The sequence below is a fragment of the Canis lupus genome, chromosome 20, assembly GCF_011100685.1.
Source record: "Canis lupus familiaris isolate Mischka breed German Shepherd chromosome 20, alternate assembly UU_Cfam_GSD_1.0, whole genome shotgun sequence".
In the NCBI taxonomy this organism is placed as follows: domain Eukaryota; kingdom Metazoa; phylum Chordata; class Mammalia; order Carnivora; family Canidae; genus Canis; species Canis lupus.
In genome coordinates, this window is record NC_049241.1 from 19,611,806 (window position 1) to 19,635,956 (window position 24,151).

The 24,151-nt window shown below is 43.6% G+C and overlaps 1 long non-coding RNA gene across 2 annotated transcripts in view; it reads left to right on the forward strand.

Annotated features, from left to right (window-relative positions):
* The first annotated feature begins 115 nt into the window (after nucleotides 1–115).
* The window catches only part of LOC111091276, a 44,227-nt gene continuing 20,191 nt past the window's right edge, over nucleotides 116–24,151 (forward strand). For both annotated transcript variants that reach the window (XR_005374732.1, XR_005374731.1), the window contains exon 1: nucleotides 116–331. This is a non-coding gene — a long non-coding RNA (uncharacterized LOC111091276). The remainder of the gene's footprint in view (nucleotides 332–24,151) is intronic.

A 24,151-nucleotide genomic window follows, 5' to 3' on the forward strand; every position in this document is an offset into this window, starting at 1 on the left:
GTTCCTTTTGTAACCGCGTCTCCATGGTTATTTGACACGTGATCGTCTTTTTGGAATTCTTGGCAAAACCGGCTGTGGGTTTGGCTATGACGTTCCTATCTGTGAAAAGGGAGGGATGGAATTATTCAACCGGACAGGCTCAGGCTGTTCCCTAAAACAATTTGCAAAGTGCAAATATCATCCTTGATGTATCAAGACTGGATGCTGCTAAAAAAAAAAAAAAAGAAAGAAAGAAAGAAAGAAAAGAAAAAAGAAAAGAGAAAAGAAAGAAAAGTGGAACACTGATTGGCTTTTTTGATGATATTAAGGAATCATCGTTACTTTTCCCTCTGTAAGTTGTGGTAATGGTACTACGTTGTAAAAGAGCGTTCCCTTGTCTTTAGAAACACAGTGGTATTTGCAGATGAAATGATATGATCTCTGAGGTTTGCTTCAAAATACATGAGTAGGGATGGATGAAGCGGGATTGGCCATGAGTTGAAAATAACGAGTGCCTGGACATTTGTAGTCTTGGTGGGTCTGCTTTCATATATATTTGAAGTTTTCTGTAATGCAAAAAAGATTATTTTAGCAGATTTGATTACAGGGGCAATATGTTTACACGTTGGACATATGGCCAAGAGATACACATGGCCGAACTCCATTCTAATCTGTATACGTGCCTCCGTAGAATGGAAAACTCAAGTGTCACAATTACGAACAAATTTGTGAGTACGTGCAATCTTGCTAAAAGAAAAAGGATGGTAGCTGAGAGGCAATTCAGATTTTTTTTTCCTTCTTTTTTCCCCAAGATCCATGACAAAGATCCAATGAATGGGTGTGACTGCAAGATAAACTGTGTCAGTTGTTGGAGGGGAGTTATAGGCCATAGACTTCTACCCTGTAGACAGAGCTGGTGGTGGTAGTGACGGATGTGGAGGGGTTGGAAGGCGGTGGGAACTGCGGGGTTACTGCGGGACAACTCGGAGGGTCTTGAACAGAACTGTCCACCTGTGACTAGGCAGGGTGGGTTTTTGAGACGTTAAACCCCACGCTACCCCCAAGCTCCCCAATTTTGTGAAACCAGACAATTTGCCTTTATTGTCTAAGGGAAGAAGGGGTGCTACAGAATCCAGGGAATTGAAGAGTTGAAGTTTCAGCATTTTGAATTTTAAAGCTACTGTCCAAGCGTAAGACAAAGACTAGCTCACTGAGAGTCAGTGTTTTCTTCCTTCCCATCCCCAAAGACAGTTAACTTTAGTCAAGCATTTGTGATGGGCCAGCCACTATTCTGAGCATTCTACAAATATTTTATTTTCTAGTCCTCTAACATCCATTGATTTTACAGATAGGGAAACTGAGGCACAAAGCAGCATCACATAACTAATATGGTTCCAGAGGCTGAGTCCCTAGCCATTCCCTGGATAGATGAGGGAAGACCCCAAGGTTCCCATGCCCAGCTTAGTGTAGAATCAGTTAGGTAGAGTTGGTGCATCGGGGAGTTTAGGCAGAAAGAACCCAAGAAAGACTCAGGGTGCCCGGGAGAGCACGGAATGGAGCATGGAAGCCTCGGGGAGGCTGTAACCACACCTGCCTCTTGCGCCTTGGCACTCTTGAGGGCTCTCCAGAGCTGGCAGTCAGCCTGGGGGCGAGTCAAGAAATTCCTAAAAGAGAGCCATCTTGTTTCTGCCACCTCCAGGATTGGAGGCCTGACAAAGAAATTAATTTGGGTTGTCAAAAAACCTGGAGAAATAGTCTTTCAATTGCAGCCTGCAATTTTACATGCTTAATAGCGTGCTCTGGTTTCTGCTGTTGTGATTAAATAAGGCATTCTGAAGGAAGCAGGGTTAAAAGATTAGATTTTCAAGTCACACTACCCTGTGCTTGAACCTTAACTCTGTCATGTAGTTGCTATGTGGCCTTGGCGTGAGCCTCCATTTCTCATCAACAGAACAGAGATGACAGTAGAAATGGCTCTGACTGTGTGGACCAGACAGGGTGGTGTGAGGATGAGGCCCCTCTCAGGCCCTGACACGGGGCCGCTCCTCACTACCGTGTAACTTGTGTTTTTGAAGTCTCCGTTCAATGGCAGGATGAGTAAAAAATGACTTTATTGTTTCTAATCATTGCCCCTACCCCAGCTACCTGACATTTTCCATGGGGAAACATGTCTTTAGAAGTTCAGCTGATTTCTGTAATTTACCACTTCCTTTACTAAAACCATCACTTTAGGTTTTTTAAAGCTCTGTCCTGTACATTTCAAAATGTCAGTCGCATTTTGGATTGAAAGCCCTTTTCCTGTTCTTGTCCTGGATCAGAACTATGATGTTAAGGGCCTAGAGGGAAAGGGAGGATGTTCTCTCCTAACCTTTGCCCTCACCACTCCCTCCCTGCATTGGCTTGTGTAGGGGGAGGGGCAGGAGGAAGGAGAGGAAGCACGGCCCTTGCCTCTTCCCTGCACCTGGTGAACCTGCAGACTTCTCCCTGGTTGCTCAGTGCTGCCATCACCCCAGAGTTCAATGTGGGCTTTGTCCAGTTAGCCTGGCAAGGAGCCTATTTCTCAGCATCCCCCTGCAGGCTGTTGGTCTCTTCCTGGATCTGGCCACAACTTTTAGTTGACTCCATCATAGTACACTGTATGGTGACCTTTTGGTCCCTATGGTAAAGAATCCTTGCTTCTTTACCTCCCTTGGCAAACTTCGGGGCCTCTGGGCATGTATGACATCCAACTGCTGTACTTCTCAAGAACTAGGGACCTAGAGCAATGTGTTCCTGGCCCCATCTTTCCTGGTAGACTCTACTATGCCATCCTACTCCAACTCTATCATCCTCTTTCTGTACACAAAGGAATGCCAGCAGATCCTCCAATTAGCAAATGGAATACTAATCTCTTTCTTTCGCCTACAGAGACTTGCAGTCACCAGGAGGTCTTCTGTCTAGGGCTTCCTTTCCTGGCTCTGGAGGTGGGAACAAAACTCCTCACTGAGAGGAAGAAAAGGAAAGGGCCTCTCTTCAAAAATCCTGCACTGCCCCACAAAATTACTTCCTCTCTCTCTCTGCAGCAGTGGTAGTAGTAACGGTGGTGGCATTGAGGGAGATGAAGGTGATGGAAGTGATGAAGGTGGTGATAGAGGTTATGAAGGTGGTAATGGGGGTATTGGAGGTGATGGTAGAGATGGTGAAGGTGATGGTGATGGAAGTGATGAACTTGGTGATGGAGGTTATGAAGGTGGTGATGGAGGTACTGGAGGTGATGAAAGTGATGAGGCAGGTGATGGTGGGGGAGATGAAGGTTACGGAGTTGGAGGTGGTGAAAGGTGATGGTGATGGAGGTGATGAAGGTGATGGTGGAGCTGACAATGGTGGAGGTGATGGTGGTGTTGTGGAGATGGTAATTTTCCTGAGAATTGCCCCAAAGGTAGCCCTGAGGTGGCTGTTCCTTTTGACTCTCAAAGATCAAAGAGTTATTCTCGGTCAGCCAGTCCCAACACCTCCATCTAGCGACATGTACTTTTGACTCTCTCTCTCCAAAACATGACGTGAATCAGTTCACTGACATTCCACTGCAACCATCTTGGTTCAGTTTGCCTGTTTTCTCACAGTGGCTGCCTGTCTGACGTCTCCTTGCTTCTCTTATTCTCCCCACTCCACTAGTCATTCACCACACAACAGCCAGAATAAGCTTTAAAAATATATACACCATCAGATGTCATGCCCCTTAAACCTTCCAGTAGCACCCGATCACATGGGTGACCTCCCCACTGCTTACCCTGACTCATGGGTCCCATAAGATCTAGCTCTTGGTGGAGAATGACGTCCAGCTTCATCTCTGTCACCCCCCTTTGTTCCACTTAAGCCCAGTCACACTGGCTGCTTTAATGATGTGGTGCTGCACAGGAAACCATCCTGGAGCGTGCTGACTGGCAACAGCCACCATGGTTCTTTCCCACAGTTCTGTGGGTTAGCGGGGTTCATCTGGGAGGCTCCTGTCTGCCCCACTGAGGTGTCAGTTGGGGTTGCGCAGGTAGCTGCATTTGGCTGGGAGCTCTGCTGGGGCTGAAGACCTTCTCCCACATGCCTGACTCCTTAGCTGGGGGCCAGCCTGGTGGGTTTTCTCTCTGGAAGGTCTCTCCCGCAATGTAGCTGGATCTCTTTACATGTTGGGTCAGAGGCTCCGGGAGGCTGAAAGAGGAAATTGCCAGAACCCTTGGCTCGGAACCAAAATGCTGTCACTGCACCACATTCTAATGGTCACAGTGAGTCAGGAGGTGCACACAGATTCAAGGGAAGGAAAATAGATGAAGAGGAGAGGCAGGTGCAGAGTTTCTGTTTATTCCTCGGGGCTTCTGCACCTGTCTTCCCCTTGGCGCTGAGTGTCCCTCTCCTTAAACTCAGCATAACTGGCACCTTCTTCCTGTTCAGATCTCAGCTCATATGCCCTCTCTTAAGAGTTGACCACTCAAAAAAAAAAAAAAAAAAAATAGAGTTGACCACTCAATGAATGAAAGATGCCACCAGTCACTCTCACAGTACTCTTCGGTTTTTTGTTTGTTTTGTTTTGTTTTGTTTTGTTTTTCACAGTACTCTTTGAACACTCTCTGCAGAGCAGTATCCCTCTGACTTTATCAAGTTATTTACTTATCACTAAAGCCCTGCTCTGGAGTGATAGTCCCATGAGGGCAAGAACCTGGCTGTTTGGTTTGCCCTGGATCTTTAGCCCTGGAACACCTAGTACAGAGGAGGCAAAGGCCCCCAGTTGATACATATTGAATAAGTGAATGCAAGAGGCCTCTCCATCCTGCAGAGGTGAAGAACTCATCTTTCTGAATGACACAGACTTGGGTCTTGCCCCTCCCTTGCTGTGTGACTCTGGGAGAAATGACCTAACTTCTCTGTGCTTCAGTGTCTCAAACAGGGTGAGAATTAAGGGAACCCACCTACTTCTCATGGGAATTGTAAGGATAAATGAGAATGATCAAACTTATCAAGGGACCTAGAAGTCCCCATTATTTTAATGGAAAATCTAATTGAGTCCCTCCTATTTCCTTCCTTTCCCTGAGCTCCAGAACCAGGAGAGAAAAATTTCAAGTAACTCTAGAAGGTAGGAATCACATTACATTGAGATCCTTAAAATACTTTCACGTGGCTGCCTGCTGGCTCCAGGCAAGAGCAGATCCTTATCTTGCGGGTGGTGGTGCCGGCTGCCTGGCCGAGGTCGGGGAAGAACCAGAAGGTGTTAAGCCCACTCTCTGCTTTTCAAAGGAGCTCTGTGCTCCTCCTGCGGCAAGGGCCACCAGACCACTGAGCAGTTCTTCTCAGATCCGCATCCTGCCACAGGCTGCACCTGACCCTGGCTTCCTCACTTTTATGAAACTGTTGGGCCCATCCCAATTAGAGCCTTTGGAAACCACTGTACTCAATTTACCACCTAATTACTCTTACCTTGTTTGTTTAATGAAGCTTACCTAATGATTCTGGTGATTTTTATGAAATGTAAGGTGGAGATTTTACTTTTCACTTTATAATTTGTGATTTTTATATTAATGTTTTATAACCTTGGGCTCTTAATCATAAAGTCATAAGGAGCTTAATTGATTTGAAACTAACCATGCCCTGAAGTGTGTACATGTCAAATTGATTCAGATTGATCCAGTGAGTTTAAATAAAGCTTAGGCCAGAGAACATGATGGCACCTGATGGAGATTTTCCTAAAGTGCTTAACTTGGGTGACTCAATTATGCTGCCATCTCAACACAGTAAATTATTGGAGAGATACTTATTTTTTTTTATTTCTTTGCATTTATCACAGGCTGAGAAGATAGGACAGTTAAAAAAAAAAAGCCTAGGAAAAGTTAGACAAGTGTAAAATGTTCTATTCATAGTTCTTCCTTCTGGAAAGCTGAGGGGAGCTCACATTTTGAGGGCATGATGATATATATATATTTCAAATAGATATATATATTTACATGTTTTGTTTCAAAGCCTGACAGTCAATATCACCGTCTTACGTTGAAAATGGTTGGAAATTAAGGGCTGATACTAGAAACACTGGAAAAACACAAAAGTCATTTGGGATGAGTTTGCTTTTTAAAAAAATTTCCCTAAGGGATGATGGATAGCAGCACTTTTCTGTAGAAAATGTGAGGGAATGAACTCATGGGAGAAATCCTCAGTTATCCAGAACAGGGTGCGTTCTATTTTGCACGGCTGCCAAATGACCGGTCAGTTTAGTCCTAAGTGGCCCTAATAGGCACCCTTTCCCTCCAGAGGCGGCATTCTTTTGCCTGCCTCCCAGCAGCCCTCACAAAGGTGTGAAACCCTTTATGGGCTTTGGAAAATATCAGACATAATTTCCCAGGGGATCCCTTGAAAGCAAATGACACTGATTACTGGGTACAGAGAGAAGAGCATGACTGCAGGGAAGGTGCAGTTCCCAGGGCTTGGGGCTCCCGAAGGTCCCAGCAGTCACGCTGAATTTTTCTCTATCCGATCTCTCCAAAACCGTTTTTCTTTTGCAAGCAGTTCCAATGGTTCCTGACTTGCTTTTATAGCTATCGTTCCAGTTCTTGCGAAGTCTGTCATTTTGCTTTACTCTCTCTTTTTAAGAGTCTTTGATGAAGTGCTTCTTGGACTTGACCGTCTGTAGACATCCTTGTATGCCCCAGGCTCACTGCCACTCCTCGCCTCAGCGGGGACACTACGGGTTGTGTTCCAGACCGTGCTTCCTGCTGCCCTTGGGGACAGCATCCTTGTCTGCTCTAGTCGCCCCTGCCTGCCCACGGCTGAGCACATGTGCATTTGATAGCACTTGCTCAGTACGAACTTATTTTTTTCTACAAAGTGCACAGCCTTAGGTGGTACCCTGAAAGGTATTTTTTTTAAGATTTTATTTTTTTATTCATGAGAGACACACAGAAAGAGAGAGAGAGAGCCACAGGCAGAGGGAGAAGCAGGCTCCATGCAGGGAGCCCAACCTGGGACTCCATCCCGGGTCTACAGGATCAGGCCCTGGGCTGAAGGCGGTGCTAAACCGCTGAACCACCCGGGCTGCCCGAAAGGTATTTACTCCGTAATCGCCATCCCCCATCAAGACAGTGAAGGCTTCCAGCCAGCCCACAAGGCCTCCTCGTGCTCTCTCCCTCATAGCCCCGACCATACTCATTCTGGAAGTAACCACCGTTCTTTTATCACTGAGCATTGATTTTCCTTGTTCTGCCATCAAAATGCATCTCTCGGATCTTTGACTGTAGAGATTGACCTACAGCCGATTCTGTTGGGCTTTGAAATATATCACCTTCTGTTTGGGAGAACACACTTCCCGCGGGCTGCTCCTTCCTTTGACTGGGTGTGGCGGGAACCTCATGCAGGGTGGTTCCTGGGAGATCGGGATCTCCCCTGACCGCAGTTTTGGCTCAAGGACTCCCAACCAGCCTTGCCCAGCTTCCTTAGACCTACATGGTCCCAGCCTTCCCTCCATGGAGGCCAACACGAACACAACTGTTTACTCATCTCTGTAGGCTTCTTTTGCTCATCATTAGGGCTCTGATTTATCATGTCGGTGCGTGTGGTAACAATTCACTCTTCTTCTTTACTGCTATGTAGTATTCCATTGCATGAAGATGCCAGCAAGTCAGTTGGCTCTTCTCGCTTTTTTTTTTTAAAGATTTTATTTTATTAATGAGACACACACACACACACACACACACACATACATAGAGAGAGAGAGAGAGAGGCAGAGGGAGAAGCAGGCTCCATGCAGGGAGCCCGATGTGGGACTTGATCCCAAGTCTCCAGGATCAGGCCCTGGGCTACAGGCAGCGCTAAACCACTGAGCCACCGAGGCTGCCCAGCTCTTCTCGCCTTGATGGGCATTTGGGTTACTTCTCAGCTCTGGCTATTATGGGTAAAGCTGTTATGGACATACTTGGAGTTCTACTCTTGTGGCCATGTGACTTCATTTCTCTTGGATATGTACTTAGCTGTGGGATTGCTGGGGTGTAGAGGAGTGGATGTTTAGTTTTTTTTTAAAGATTTTTTAAAAAATTATTCATTAATGAGAGACAGAGAGAGAGAGAGAGAGATGCAGAGACAGAGGCAGAGAGAGAAGCAGGCTCCCCACAGGGAGCCCGATGTGGGACTTGATCCCTCACCACAGGATCACACCCTGAGCCAAAGGCAGATGCTCAACTGCTGAGCCTCCCAGGGGTCCCGTGGATGTTTAGTGTTAATAGATTCTTCAATACAATTTTCCAAAGGGGTTCTACCGATTTCCTTTTCCATGCTCATAAAGTACTTACTGAATGAATGAACTCATTCCAGAAGGGTCTTTTTATTTATTTATTTTTTCAGAAGGGTCTTTTTATTTTTTATTTTAAAAGATTTTATTTATTCATGAAAGACAGAGAGAGAGAAAGGCAGAGACACAGGCAGAGGGAGAAGCAGGCTCCATGCAGGAACCTGATGTGGGACTCAATCCTGTGTCTCCAGGATCACACCCTGAGCTGAAGGTGGCACTAAACTGCTGAGCCATCCAGGCAGGCCAGAAAGGGCTTTTTAGAACATAACTTTATTTCAGTTGTTCACACACACAAGACTCCATGTGCCCCATTGTTATGGATAATGTCCATATTCTAAACTAACAAGCTGTAAAAGGCTCTGCATGTGTAGCCATGTATGATTCTCCAGTGTCATTCTCACTACAACTAGCAATCAGCACCCAGCACCCAGCACAGGTACTCAGCACCAGCACCAACAACATATACATCATTTACATTGAACCTCTCATCTTCAAATATACTGTCATCATTCTTTCCTCCAAGTTTTGCATACTGGACCCTCTGTCTTGAATACCTCATCCTTTTTTGTAATTATTTTCCTACTTTGTCTAGTAGATGAGTTAGAAATCCTTTTGATTGCAAGTCATGAAAAAAAATTGGACTTAGGAGTTCAAATAGAGGCTCATTTTTGGTTGCATAACAAGAGGTAGGCAGCCCCTAGCATGCTTCAGCAGCATGACGATGACAGGGCTGGTTCTGTGCCATTTTCTTTCCTTTTGTCTCCACCTTGTTGCCTCATGGTCATAAAGTGGCTACTGCAGCTCCAGGCATTACACCCACATTCAAGGCAGGAAGAATGGGGAAGGACTAAACTAGCCCTTTCTGTCTCTTTCATGAGAGAAAAGGAAAACCTTCTTTCCAGAAAAACCTCCAACAGACTTCTGTTGGAGTTGCATTGGCTGAAATTGGTCATGTCGACCCCTCTGGCTTCAGCGGAGACTGGAAAGCTATTAGCTCTTGTGGAAGACAAGAGGAGAAAGGGTTTGGAAATGGCTATGGAGTGAACCTACCCATGGTGTGTTCCTCATTAAGCCAAATCCGACTCACCCTTCTGGTCTCAGTATGGCTGTCCCTTCCTCTTAGAAGACTTCCTTGATCTCTCACCTTTTGAGGACTGATTTAAATGGTTCACCATTATTTTGATATCTTGAGATTTCTCCAGTCTTTAATTTATTTGCTAAACCTCACCTTGAGGTATGTGTCAAATCAAGTCCTCCAAAAGAAACCATGAAATGACTAAAGCATGATAAAATATATACATGGATCCCAGCTGAATCCTCACCTCTGCCAAAGCTTTATCTGTTTTATTGTCGACTCCTTATGCAACCACAAAGCCCACATGGCTCTTGCAGGAGTCCTCAATGCCTTCCTCCCCCCTGGATGAACTCCCAGTAAAGTGTTGGTAAACTGGTACCCAACATTTGTACCCGTTAAATACCCACCAACCCAGACTAGATGATTCCAGCCTTTCTGTCTAATTGCTATTTGAATGCTTTAAAATCCTTTTTTAGGGACTGTCTAGTTTAGCAGGTAAGTCCTTGGATTCTGGACTCAGAATGTTGGGCTTCAAATCCTGACTCTGCATTACCATGACTATGGGCAAGTCACTGAACCCCTCTGGGTCTCAGTTGCTTCATCTGTAAAATGAGGATAATAATAGCACTTACCTCCCAGGGTTGTGGGGAGGAGTAAATGAGTTAGTCCTGGAATCTCTGGCACAGGACAAGCGCTCAGTCTGCATTGGCTCCCTTATTCCCTCTGAGCCATCTTTCCATCTGCTGCCCCTACACTCCCGTCTCTCCTCTCTTCTTCTTTAAACTCAGTTAGTGAAATGCCTAATGCAATCACTGCCTAAATCAGTGACTATTACATTTCCTTGGAGAAATTTGCAGTCAGGTGGGAGAGCTCAAACAGGCAGCCAAGGAACTAGAACACAGTAGCCGACATGAATCGCGTGCTTGCTCTGTGCCCTGCATATATTAGCTCTTGGCTTGCTCACATCAGGTCATTTCATTTTTCCTCAGATGAAGAATCTGGATCTTGGAGTGGTTTGTCAATTAAGGTGTCCCAGCAGGGGAATAAGTACAGGTGTGTCTCATCATTTAAAACCAAGATGCCTAACCATCATGCTTGGCTGAATTTATGACACAGAATGGGCTGGGCAACCCCAGAAGGCGCCAGGGTTCCTGGAGTTCAGAGGTGGCACCAACCAATCGGGGGGTTTCCCAAAGGGCTCCACGGACACATAAGACACGGGGAGGTGGGGCTTATTTTTGTCAGGTTCCTGGGAGGAAAGGTAGGAATAGCAAGAAAGGCTTTATAGACGGACGGAACAACAAAAGCAAAGACACAACTTCCAAAAGTGCATGCAGGGTATTTGGAGGGAAATAATGGTTAGGAGTACAGGCTCTGGCATTGGCAGAACTTTGGTTCAAATCCCAGCTCTGCCCAGTTACTAGCTATGTGACCCTGGCTCAGTCACTTCACTTCTCTGCCTCGTCTCCTCATTTGTGAAATGACAACAGTTAAGAGCACGTCCCTTGAAGCGGTTGGGGAAGATGACATAAGATGAGGACCGTGTAAATGCTCAACCAGGGCTTCACCCAGGCTGGTGGTCCACAGTGTCACCTGCTTTCAAGAGATTAGCTTAAGAACGGAGGAAACTGCTTTTGAGGTTTCTCTGTGATGTAAGTAAAAATGTTGGAAGCACTTGTGCCTCTTGATTTCCTCTCCCAGCAAATGACAGTGTGAATCATGCTGCGTGCAGTCTCTTAGTCTGTCTGCTACAACTTGCCCAGATCAGCAAAATGCAGATAGAAATACAACCATTAAAAAAAAAAAAAAAAAAAAAAAAGGAGGACTGACACTCATCTAAGTACCTGATTACAAATATTTGGCTTCAGCAGATATTTCAGACTCTTTCCTCAGGGAAAGACTTGAGAGGTTGCTTTCTGGGAGAAATTACACAAACTTCATGTCCAGCCACGACTCTTTCTCAGTCCCTGACAAGACCCCAACGTCAGCCCCTTAGGGGAGGGAATACCAGAAGAAAAGAAACAGGAGTGTTGAAAAAAAAAAAAACCTTTCATATTTCCTTCTCTTTTGAGTCAGCTGGCATGTGGTCAACAAACTGCTTTGAAGGACCTGCTACATCCCAGACCATCCTTCATGAACTAGCTCTGTGTTCATAAAAATCGATGCTGAATTTTCCAGCCATCCCTACCCTTACCCTGCTCCCGCCCCCTTTCTCCCCTAGGAGATCTAAGGAGAATTTAATCCATATGGTTTTGATTCCCTCACTCATCAAAATGCAGTTTTCCAAGAGCCATTTGATCTCCAAGATGTTATGTGAGTGTCTTTTTGTATTTTATTTTTTCCCTTAGAAAAGAAAAGGCGACAGTTTGCCAAAAGAAAATGAACTCCAAACCCCCAGGGTCTGAACTAGGTTCAAGCATTAGTTCCAGGGGAGCTAAGGGGGATGTTGCTTAGTCAGAGGGCTCGAATATTCTCTTCAGAAGTCAGGTGAATCCAGGCAAAAGGAGGAGACTCCTTTTGCTGTCTTTTTTCGTGTGTGTGTGCGTGTGTGTGCACGTGTGTGCTCGCACACACTATCCACTCTTCTATCCTAATAACTGAATAATTAATACCATGTATTAAGTATTTCCTGAGTGCCAGGCATTGTGCTAAGTGGTTTATGAGAATTTCCTAATTGGATCTTTATAATCACCCTTTGAAGGATGTGCTCTCTGTCTCCCACCTCCCTCCTCCCTCCGGTCCCCCCCTTCTTTCCTTCCTTCTTTTATTTATCAAATATTTATTGAGCACTTATCATGTGTCAGGCTCTATTCTAGGGTCCGGAGACACATTAGTGAATAAGACAAATTACATCCCTGCGTCTGTAGAGCATACATTCTAGTTTACGTGCAATTAAGCAAACGAATAGTTTCAAGTAGTCTCAAGTTGTCTTATTGTGAAGACAATAAAACAGGCAGAGGTGGCAGATTGACTCCAGTCCTGTTTTATTTGCATGGTGGTCAGGGAAGGCCTCACCGAGCTGAGGGGCACCAAGGATCCAGCTGCAAAGATACAGGGGGAAGGATGAGGGCTAAGTCCCAAAGGGGGAACACATATGGCACTTGTAGGGCTCAGACTAAGGGCCAGCACGCTGGGGCCATGGTATGCACTGGCAGAGAAGGGAGGTGAAAGGAGCTAGGCCAGGCACCCAAGGCTTTGTGGGCCACGGTGGAAGCCTCTGGAGCTTAGGCAGCAGGGGCCAGGCCCAGATTCTGTGTTACCCTATCGGTCTAGGGTCTGGGTGCAGAAGAGGTTGGAAGGATAAGATAGGAAGCAAGGAGTCGATGGCAGACCCCAGGGTGTGCATCTCCTTCCCCTTCCAAATGCGGGAACCAACAGACAACTGTTTGCAGTGGGACTCCACCACTCACCAATGACACCTCAGGAAATGGATGCCAAGGGTACTGCTCGGAGTAAACGGTGGCTCAGACCCATCTGTCAGCAGGGAAGTAGGAGAGATGTGCTTGGATTCCGGAAATCTTTTGCTGGTGGGCTTGCACATGAGGGAGGAGAGGGAGGAATCAGGGACAGCAGGGAGATTAGGGCTTGAGCCCCCTGGGCAGCTCAGGGGTAATCATTCCCATTTTGCAGGTGAGGACATGGAGGCCCAGAGTAGTTGAATCACCTGACAGATCCTGTTGTATGGGGCAGAGTTAAGACTCAAACCCAGGACTTTCTGTCTCTTCGAGGGGATCTCTTAGTTGTCCTTTCACACTCATGGGTATGCCCTCGGACCATGCTGGGCATTTGTGTTCAAGGGAATGAACTTAGCAAATATTTTTCCAGATATCTCTGTGTCTTCTTAGCCCTTTTGGGTGTGCTTTTCCCTCGCTGCTGGTTTTACTTCCTCATGAGAATCTATGAACAATGCCTATTGTCTTTATTTCAAGGTTTTTCTATTTTTTTAATTTTTTAATTTTTTTTGGTTTTTCTATTTTAAAACAAGCAGAATATGCATATGATTGCACCTCCCTAACTGACTTAATTTTATTTTCAATAATTTGCTTGTGCCTGTTGTATACACAATAGGAGTTTGCTAAATAATATTGATGGTCTAAATGCCCACCTGAGTGCTGCTACTTGTATTTGATGGTCAAGAGCTGTAGAAACCATTCATTCACCCATCAGTCCATCCATCCATCCATCCATCCATCCATCCATCCATCCATCCATCATTTCTGAATAGCATTCCAGATGCTAAACAACATGTTAGGGACTCCTAATGAACCAAACAAGTTTCTGCTCTCAAACAGCTTCTAATTGATTAGGTGTGAGTATGAATGTAAATTATGAGATGTAAATAAAGAATCTTGATACATGAAAAAACACTTTATTTTTATTTTTATTTTTTGAAAAAACACTTTAATGGAGATAATGTATGTACAAAGTACTGTGAGTCCAGAGAAGAGAATTTTTGTTTTTGGTGCAGCTGTGGGGGAGTGTGGGGATTTCTTTAGAAATGGCTGGCTTCGGGACACCTGGGTGGCTCAGCGATTGAGCATCTGCTTTCAACTCCGGGCGTGATCCTAGGATCTGGGATCAAGTCTGACATCAGGCCCCCTGCGAGGAGCCTGCTTCTCCCTCTGCCTATGTCTCTGCCTCTCTCTCTGTGCCTGTCTCTCATGAATAAATAAATAAATCTTAAAAAAAAAAAAAAAAGAAATGGCTAGCTTCATGGAGAAGGTGACATCCCAACTCAGTCTGAGGACAAGGAAAGTTCTCTGGGAATCGAATGGAAACTTGTGGGTGACTGTGTTGAGGGGCATGTATTCCACCTTTGCACACCTTCCCCAAGTTAGAAGGAAGGCACTGGCAGGAGGGGACAGCTGGGGGAGGTGGAGAGAGCAGGTATCATACATGTCCCCAAATCCTGTGTTCATCTTTCTGACGATGGTATTGATGACTATGGTGGACGGGGGCTGTCCTTCCCGGTGTTCTTCCCCCTTCTTTGAGCAACAGTCCAGATACTTCTGTGGGATCTTCCTTTACCCAGCCTTGGCCCGCATGTAGGAGGAGCCAACCCCACCCTGGCTGATTGGAAGACTACATTCCCTTGGCCATAGAGACCATATGATCCTTTCCATGCCAGGCAAAGCCCAAAAGACTTAATTCTAGGATTTTCATTAGAATTACTGAAGAAGTGGAATTCTGCTTTTCTGGCGATTTGCTGTTGGAAGTGACTGCCGATGTCACTTTGCAATCACATGGAGTTTAGAATGGGGCTCACAGCAGGGAGCAGAGCCAACACCAAGAGGGAAGCTGCTTCTTTGTCGCATCCTCTGGGCCCCAAATCAATCTATACCTGACGATGTCAGCCTTAGCACAGGTCGTGAGCCAATAGATTTCCTTTTTTGCTTTAGCCGCTTTGAGTTGGATTTCTACTAGTTGTACCAACAGAATTCCAACTAATGCGATGGCCAATAATACTTGAAGTGTCATGGCTCTAAGGAAAGTTTTTGCTTTTCACACCAAAAAAGTTTTGGATGTAAAGCAGGATGAAAAGCAGAATTTAGGACATGATGGATGGCAGTGCACTTGGGAGGGCCGAATATGGTGGTGCCTGATTTTAGATTACCTGCTCTTCTTACTAATGTCAACAACTTCAGTGTCCCTGAATAGAAGAACTAACTGCAGTGGTACATTTTGCTGGAAAGAGTCTTATAATTTCAGCACAGATTCCTGTTGATGGTGGAGACTTTTTTTTTTTTATGACTATAGTATGATATCAATGCCAAGAAATTGACATTGGTACAAGCTGTGTTCAGTTCTAAGCCATTTTATCCTGTGCAGAGTCCTGTAAGTACCACTGCAATCAACATATAAGACTGATTGGTCACTCATTCATCAGAACAATCTCTCTTATGCTACCTTTTTAGTCACATTTCCCCACCTTCCTGCCATCCCTAAACTCTGGCAACCATTAATCTATCCTCATCTCTATAATTTCATCACTTCAAGAATGTTATGTATATGGAAGTATATTGTATATAACCTTTTGAAGTTGTCTCTTCTCACTTAGCACAGTGCCCTTGAGATCCATCTAAATTGTTTGATGTGTCAATTAAGTAGTATTCCAGGGTATGGATATAACACAATTTGTTTTACTGCTCACCTATTAGGGGAGATTTTAGTTGTTTCCAGTTTTTGACTATTAGGAATAAAGCTGCTGTCATTATGAATGGAGCTGCTACAGGCTTTTCTGTGGACATAAGTTTTTATTTCTGAGATCAGTCAGAAAGAGTATAATTGTTGGGTTGTGTGGTAGTTGAACGTTTAATTTTAGAAGAAACCGCCAAACTTTTCCAGAGTGTCTCTGCTATTTTATATTCCCAACAGCACTGAATACATGTTCTAGTTTCTCTACATTCTTGCCAACAACTGGTATTGTCACTATTTTTTATTTTAGCCACTCTGATAGGTGTGTAGTGATGTCTTATTGTGGTTTTAATTTCATTTCCCTAATGGCTAGTTATATTGAACATCCTTTCATGTGTTTATTTGACACCCATATATCATCTTCAGTGAAATTTCTCTTTATGTCTTTAGCCCATTTTTTAATTGGCTTATTTATTCTTTTACTGTTGACTTTTGAAAATTCTTTAATATATTCCAGATAGGAGTTTTTGTCTGAAATGTGGCTTGTATTTCCCTCTAGCCTGTGGTTTGTCTTTTTCATCCTCTTCACAAGGTCTTTCCCAGACCAAACGTTTTAAATTTTATGAAGCCCAGTGTATTGATTTTTTTTTCTTTTATGAATTGTGCTTTTCATCTCAAGTTTAAGAACTCTTCTCCAAGCTTACGTCCTGAAGATTTTCTCCTAATAGTTTTAGAGTTTTCTGAGATCCATTTGAGTTCATTTTTATATAAGGTATGAGATACAGATCAAGGTCTTTTTTTTTTCTTTTCTTTTCTTTTTTTTTTTTTTTTTTTTTGCCTATTGGTATGCAATTACCCCGGCACTATCCGTAAAGAATTCTCTCTCCAATGAATTGCTTTTGTGCCTATGTAAAAAATCAGTTGGCCATATCTATGTTGGTCTATTTCTGGATTTCCTATTTTGTTCCATTGATCTATGGATCAATAAAGCACATGGTGTTGATATAGATATATATCTTCAAATGTTGATATAGATATATCAACACCATAGGTGCTATATATAGATATATAATGAGTCATATTGTCAGAGTGATTCCTCTCTCTGTATCTTTTTCCAAATTGATTTATCTTTCTAGTTTCTTTGCCTTTCCATATCAATTTTAAAATAAGCTTGCCTTTATCTATAAAAAGTCTTCCTGGGATTTTGATAGAGGTTGCATTATCCCTGTGTATCCTTTTGGAGAGAATTGATATTTTTACTACATTGAGTCTCCCAATCCATGAACATGGTATGTCCCCCATTTATGTAGATGTTCTTTGATTTCTTTCCTCAGTGTTTCATAGTTTCACATAAAAGCTCTGTACATGTTTAGTTGTATTTATACTAAGTATTTCTTTTTTTAGTTATTTACATTTATATTTTAAATTTTGATTTACATGTCTTTGTTGCTAGTATATAGAAATACAATTTATTTTGTATGTTTATCTTTTATCCTGTGAAGTTGCTGAACTCATTTACTAATTGTAGGAGGTTTTTCTAGATTCCTTAGGATTTTCTACATAGCCCATCATGTCTTCTAAAAATAGTGACAGTTTTATTTCTTCCATTTTGATCTGTGAGTGGGGCTTTTTGTAATTTTCTTTTATAAAGCCAAAGTAATGGTTTAAGTAATGACTGAATTAAAGACTCTTTTGATTCCAGAGGATCCTAGAAGTCACCTGATTTACCTAACCTCATTAAGCCTCTGCTTCTTCAAAGTTAAATAGAGATAATCAGGGTGTGCATCTCATAAGGGTAAGTGTTGTTAAACTCTGATGTAGACCTGTGTATGTTTCCATAGAAATACCTTATTTTGGGTAGCTTAAGTAATAGGAGTTTACTGTCTCGTTCTGGGGAATCCAAGTTGTATGTCTTTACAAAATTGTATGTTTATTTATTTATTTTTTAAATTTTTATTTATTATGATAGTCTCACAGAGAGAGAGAGAGAGAGAGAGAGAGAGAGGCAGAGACACAGGCAGAGGGAGAAGCAGGCTCCATGCACTGGGAGCCCGACGTGGGATTCGATCCCGGGTCTCCAGGATCGCGCCCTGGGCCAAAGGCAGGCGCTAAACCGCTGCGCCACCCAGGGATCCCGCCTGGTGGCCTTCTTTACGGGATCTGGTAACTACTTTGTGTCCTTATAGCTTTAGACTAGGGGAAGGGGGTGACAGCCCCATTGTTATTGACTCCCAGGGGCTGCACTCTCTCTGTGGTTTCTCTATATCTTGCCCACACCTTTGCAAATGGTCTTTCTATTGAATTCTCAAAATTCCTATGTTGAATGTGCACTGCTTTTGATGGCCTGAATGACTCACTCCAAGGCAAGACCTAGAACAGAGCCCAGCACACAGCAAGTACTCCAACAGTCTCCTGCTGTTGTTTTGGTCATCTACAAAGCAAAGAAGGAAACACAAGATGGATGTGTGTGGTTTGACCATTGATTTCATTATTTGAGTTCTTCTTTCTTTAATCAGATGATGTGGTTTTACTCTCATGAATTAGTAGTGGCCTTGATGAATGGTGAGCCCTCCCATCTAAGTGCCGGTAGGAAGAATGGCTTATGGACACAATCTCCAATCCCCAGTCATTACATTGAACTTTCACTTATCCAGGATCCTGACTTCCCTTTATCATAACCTCATGACTCTTAACTATAATCTAGGAGGTTTCCTATTCATGTTAATCTAATTTAAGCAAAGCAGCTGTAATTAAAGCTCCTGGTAGGATCCATGTGTGTTATGAACTGATGTCCAAGAAATTCATAACCCCCAATGTCGTGATATTAGACATGCAGGCTTCGGAAGATCATTAGTTTTAGATGAAGTCTTGAGAGTGTGGCCCTCATGAGAGGATTGGTGTCCTTATAAGAAGAGGAAGAGAGACCAGAACTCTCTCCTTCTCTCTACCATGTGAGGCTACAGTAAGAAATCTGCAAGCCATCTGCAAGCCATCTGCAAGCCATCTGCAAGCCAGGAAGAGGACTTTCACCAGAAATCAAATTGGCCAGCACATTGACCTTGGAATTCCCAGGTGCCAGCACTCTAAGAAATTAATGCCTGTTGTATAAACCACTCAGTCTAGTATTTTGTTATAGCACCCCGAGCTGGCCAAGACAAGGTAAATATTTCCTATGTGTGTAACAACAGTGTGAACTCTCCTGCTCTGAGAGCTCACTGTGGGTAAGGCACTGAGCTCACTGCTCTACATGAAAGGCTTCCTTCAATTCCCATAGTAATACTTATAGCTACTTGTATTAGGAATTGCCTTCAGTTTCTTAGTAAGAGACCAGAAACAATAGTTATTTTAAAACATACAGATTTTTGTCACACACACTTGGTAGCCATGAGCTTAATAGTAGTTCCATGATCATCAGAGTCTCAGGTTTTCTGTTTTTCTTCATTGGTTTCAACTTCAAGGTTACTACTTGGTCCAGGATGGTTGCTATAGCACCTACCATTATGTCTATATTCCTAACAATGAGAAAAAGGAGGAAATCCAACAGGTTTTTTTTTTTAAGTGCCAGCTTGCTATATGAACATGCTTTTCAGCCAGCACTTTCCCAGAAATTCTCAACAACTTTCCTTTATATCTCATGGGCCAGAGATTGCTCCCATGGCCACACCTAGCTACAAGGGAAGCTGGTCAAGGTAGTCTTTTAGCTGGGCTCACTGTGCCCTTAGTAATGCCAAGACTCTGTTACTAAGAAAAAAGGGAAGAATAATATGAAGTAGGTAATCTCTGCTATGCTATTGCCTTTGTCCTCATTTTACCAATGAGGAAACAGGTCTGCAAGTCAGGCATCTTGCCCAAGACCATACCGATGGTCAGACAGAGCCAATACTCAGGCAGAGGTCTGCCTAACTCCACTGCCCACGTTCTTCACCTCTACATGCTAATCATAAAGTTGGCCTAAGAAGAAAGGCGGGAGCCTAACTAGGCAGCCCTGTATGTGCTCAGACAGCTCCACTGCCGCTCTATGGACACCTGCTGAATGGGTCCAGAGTTATAAATGATTCTGGCTTATGTCCAAAACTGACTCACAGAAGATTTTCCAGAGGGAGTCCTTATGTAAATGGAAAACTGTCTTAACTTGTTTGCCTGTCTCTCCTTCCTGGTAGACTGTAGGCTTTGAGGGGGGCTATCCTATTCACCGTTGTATGTCTAGCAGCCAAAACCGTGCCTTGCATGCCTCCAGGGATCTCATAAACATTTGCTGAATAAACGAAGGGAGCAAATGAGTGAACTAATGAACTTGTATACAGCTAACAATCTTGAAAGCAAGTCAACTTGTTTTTCCTGTATGGTATTTACTACCAGCTGACCAATTGTGTCAAAACCACCCTGTAAGAGGTAAAATCTCCCGGAGAAAACCACCCATTGCCATCTGTGAGTCCCAAGAGTGTTGATCTGTGAGAATTAGCATGTGTGGCCCCCGTGAGACCTTTTTATTTCTGACAGATTTCTGAATATCCTTTTTTTCTGATTGGCCTATAAAGTACACTAAGGAATTATGTTAATGCTGGTATCTCTCCAACCACATCCTACTGAGGATTGAATCTATTTTTCAAAGACAAAACTGAGTTTTAATTTAGTGTCCCCATGACATTTTCCTTTTTAAGCACATGAAGGATGCTCTGCAAAGGGAGAGGTCTTGGGAAATCTTTCACGGATGGCTACACTTCACGCCTGGGTGGAGTAACCCTCAGCACGCCAGCTTTCAATTAGAAGTAAATAAATGGAGACAGCTTTGCAGTGTGCCCGACAGTCTGAAAGATCAACTCGGGGCCTTGGGCCTGGATTTCTCCCACTGTGGCTGAAAATTTTCATTTACATTTTTTTGGCATTTTCTGAGGAACTTTAATGTGCTGGATTTAACCTTTAAGACTTTCTATCCTTCTCTCTGCCACTTATTCCCCCACCCGAGGCTTTGAGAATGCCATGAGCCTGGAAGCACCTTTGGAAAACAGGGATATTCTCTTTTTCCACATAGGTGGATTCTGAACAGAATTCTCTAGATGGAAGTTTAGCCCTGTTGGGGCCAAGTAATGGAGTTTGTTAGGGTTTTTCTCTCTATGATTGTAATTCTGTTTGAAGTTAGAGCAGATGGGGACATGTGTCTCTACCTATCACATCCTAGGGCCTAGGTGAATTGGTAATGCTAGGGCATTGCTCTGGGGAGGACTCCTTGCTGTACCATTTCCCCACGTTTTGAGACTGGAGAGGAAGGTCATGGCATCATTTTGAGATTTTTCCATAGGGAACTGTATCAGTTAGTTGTTGCTGCATAACAAACCACTCCAAAACTTATTAGTAGCTTAAAATAAGACTATTTACATAGCTCACAATTTGGTACATCAGCATTTTGGACATCCATCGCCTGATTGTCCCCTGGTCTGGGCTGGGCTTGGCTAATCTCAGGTGGGCATGGTCAGCTGGTGAGTTGGCTTGTGATGACCTTGGTTGGGATGACTGAAGCCACATGGGCTCTGTCATCCAGTTGCCAGCATGAACTTGCTCTTGTGGTGGTGGAAGGATTGCAAGAGCAAATACAGGAGAATGTAGTCTCGTAAGGCCTAGACTGAGAACTAGCATGACATTACTTCCACAGAATTCTGTTGCTGAAAGCAAGTCTAGCTCCAATTCTAAGAGCAGAGAAATAGACTCCACCTCTTGATGGAAAGAGCATCATCCTACACTCTCTGTGGTTTTTAATCGCTGCTCTTCTTGTATTAATTAATGTATTTGTAGGATCATTATTAAGTTTTGCTTTTGGAGATCATCTGAGTCTGCATTTTTTGCATTTTAATTGTTGGTTTATTTCTCTTAAGTTCTGTTTGTTGTCACTGAGTTCTTCCTCCCCCAGAAAGTGAGAATGGTAGATCTGAGAGCCATGGAATCTTTTGCAGAGTCTAAGTGGTCTGTGGCAAGATTTCAGAACCCCATGCCTACTAGTTCATGCTGTGGGCTCTGGAAACAGACAGCTCTGGTTTGAATTCTCACTTTGTTACATCTTTGCTGTTGCACCCTGAGCAAATTACTCCACTCCTCTGGGTTATAGTCTAATCTATAACAGGGAGTCATTTTCAAAATGTGCTTCTCAAGTTGTAGGGGTTCCGTAGAAGAGTCTCAGGAGCCAAAGTAAGATCAAGATTTAAGTTTGGGCTGCCTTTCCCACCTTCAACCAGAGTAACTCCCCCCCCCCTTTTTTTTTCAGAGTAACTCACTTCTATCTGCAGATTATATTGGATGTCCAAGTAACATTTCACTTGAACAAAAGTTGTCATGGTAAAAAGACATTTAAATACTGATTACATAGAAGTAACTGTCAGGATCTCTGCTTCCCTGTTCCCTCTGTGACTCATAGAACTGCACTTTCTGCTTTCTGGTGAAAGAGAAATCATGCCGAGAAGGAAGAAGAGTCTGGACTTGGCCATTCACTCATCATTCTTCCCAGCTCCAATCCCATGCAATCTCGGTTTAAAGAGTAGGTGGAAGACAATAACGCATAATAGAAGAGCCTAGAGACTGAAGTCACACTTTCAGGGTTCAAACCTTAGCTTCCTTAGTGGCACTCTAGCCTTAGGAAAATTTCTTAACCTCTCCAAGCACCTCTCCAAGTTTTTCATCTATCAAAAGGAAATGAGAATCACGGCATCTAACTTCCTAATGTTGTATGGATTGAATCAAATAAATTGGTATAGCATAAAAATTATTCAATATATGTTTACTATTGTTGTTGTTGTTGTTATTAATATGTAGTCTCTAAATTCCCTTAAAGTTTCAATAGGCTATGTGTCTGTGAGATTCTAGTTGGCAGTGTTTGTTTTTACTCTAATTGAGGACCCAGTTGTCTGTTGCTAGGTGATCTGGTTTGGGATTTTTTTTTTCTACGAAGGCATTAAACAAAACAAAGCAAACCTCTGCCTACTGACCTGCCACCAAATGGTAAAATTTAGCTGTTGGAGATTCACTCCTTTGGCTTAATAAATTAGATGTTCTTATTCATTAATACTTAGTATGAACTGGTTGATTAGATCTTTTTCTTCTGTGAATATCAGGCTCAACCTAGGCACTGAGAAAATGTGCAATTTGAAAATTTTGAAGAGGGAGATACAATGTATATGTGTAAGAATGGGATAGGTTAGACTGGACACTTGGGGGAATGGAGGGGGATCAAGGAGCAAGGAGGTTGGTGCCTGGATGAAGGAACAGACCCATTGGTTTGGTGCAAGGAGAGCCAAGAGGCACTTGGGCCTGCTTTCCTACTGTGTCTGGAGCTGAGGGTCGTTGTGTCTGGTGCACAATAATGCATCCTCCAAACTCACCCCACTCATCGTGATCCTCAGATGATTCAAGCCCCCCTAGACTGTGCAGGAATATTCAAAAACCACCATGGTCACCATCCAGCAGGAAGGAACTCTGTGGCCCTGGATGATGGAGGAGCTGGGATTTTCCCATACTCCCATGGGGCACATAGCTTTGGTTTCTCAGGGGGAAGAATCTACCCCATAGTGACACTAAGCACGTTGACTATCAGGTTGGCCCTGCCCAACAGGATCTGTCACAATCACTCAGCCATCAAGGCTTCCACTCAGTGAGGCTTTGGTGAACAGGCTCCAGCTTGCTACACTGGGCCCCAGATTGCAGGTCTGATGGGAAAGGTAGGGCAAGATGGGCCTCAGACTGATTCTTTGGATGTTACATCTAGACGGGGGGCACACAGAGTGGTGCCTTATCTTGAGATGACAAGGGGTAACCAGGAGAACAGCTTAGACTAGGGGGTTGTATGTCTGCCGAACCCAGCAATTATTTGGCTTTCTCAGGTAACAGGTAGAGGTGCACCTGGCTGTAAGCCAACTGTCGGAATGGAAATATCTCACCCCTCTTTAAAACTCTATTTTTTTTTTTTTACCAAACATAAACTGGGGAGCCATGCTGACCTAATTGGAGGGGCTTCTGTTTTTCAGAATGATTTGCCTTAGAATTCCTTTATCTGGCAAATTCTCCTATAACTTTTAAGAACTGAACTTTTTCCTTTTTTGAGAATGCCCATCATTTTTGTCAAGCAAGTAATCTGTGTGCATTATGGGAAAATCTGAAAAAAAAAAAAAAAAAAGAGCCGATAGGTAAAAGTTTTGTCTGGTGTGAAAAATTACTTGTAAATAATTACTATTAAATTCTTTCTTTCTCTGTGGCTTTCAGTTGAGAGCATAGCCTTTCATTTGTTTATATAATCCCCTATTGTTGGGCATTTAGGAGTGTGGTTTTTGTAGGCTTTCAGCACCTGCAGAAATCCCTGTGGGATCAAGCTTCAGTTGCCTACCATGGTTGCTGACGGATAACTCACCCTTTATTAACTGCCTGCCCTGCCTGTCTCATTTCTCCACTTCCCTGCTCATTTCCCCTTCACCTCCCAACCAACCACTTGCACTTAAGTCCTTGTCTCAGGGGTTGCTTCTCAGAGAACCCACACCAGTGCAGTGATCCACTCACTTCGGGTTTATAATATGCCTCCTTTTTTCTAGTTTGACTTGCATTCCACTTTTCAGGAACAAGTCTCTTGTTTGACGTGAGGTAACCAGAGGTCAGACTCTGCGAATTCTCTGAGGCCAGTTTGGCCGTGC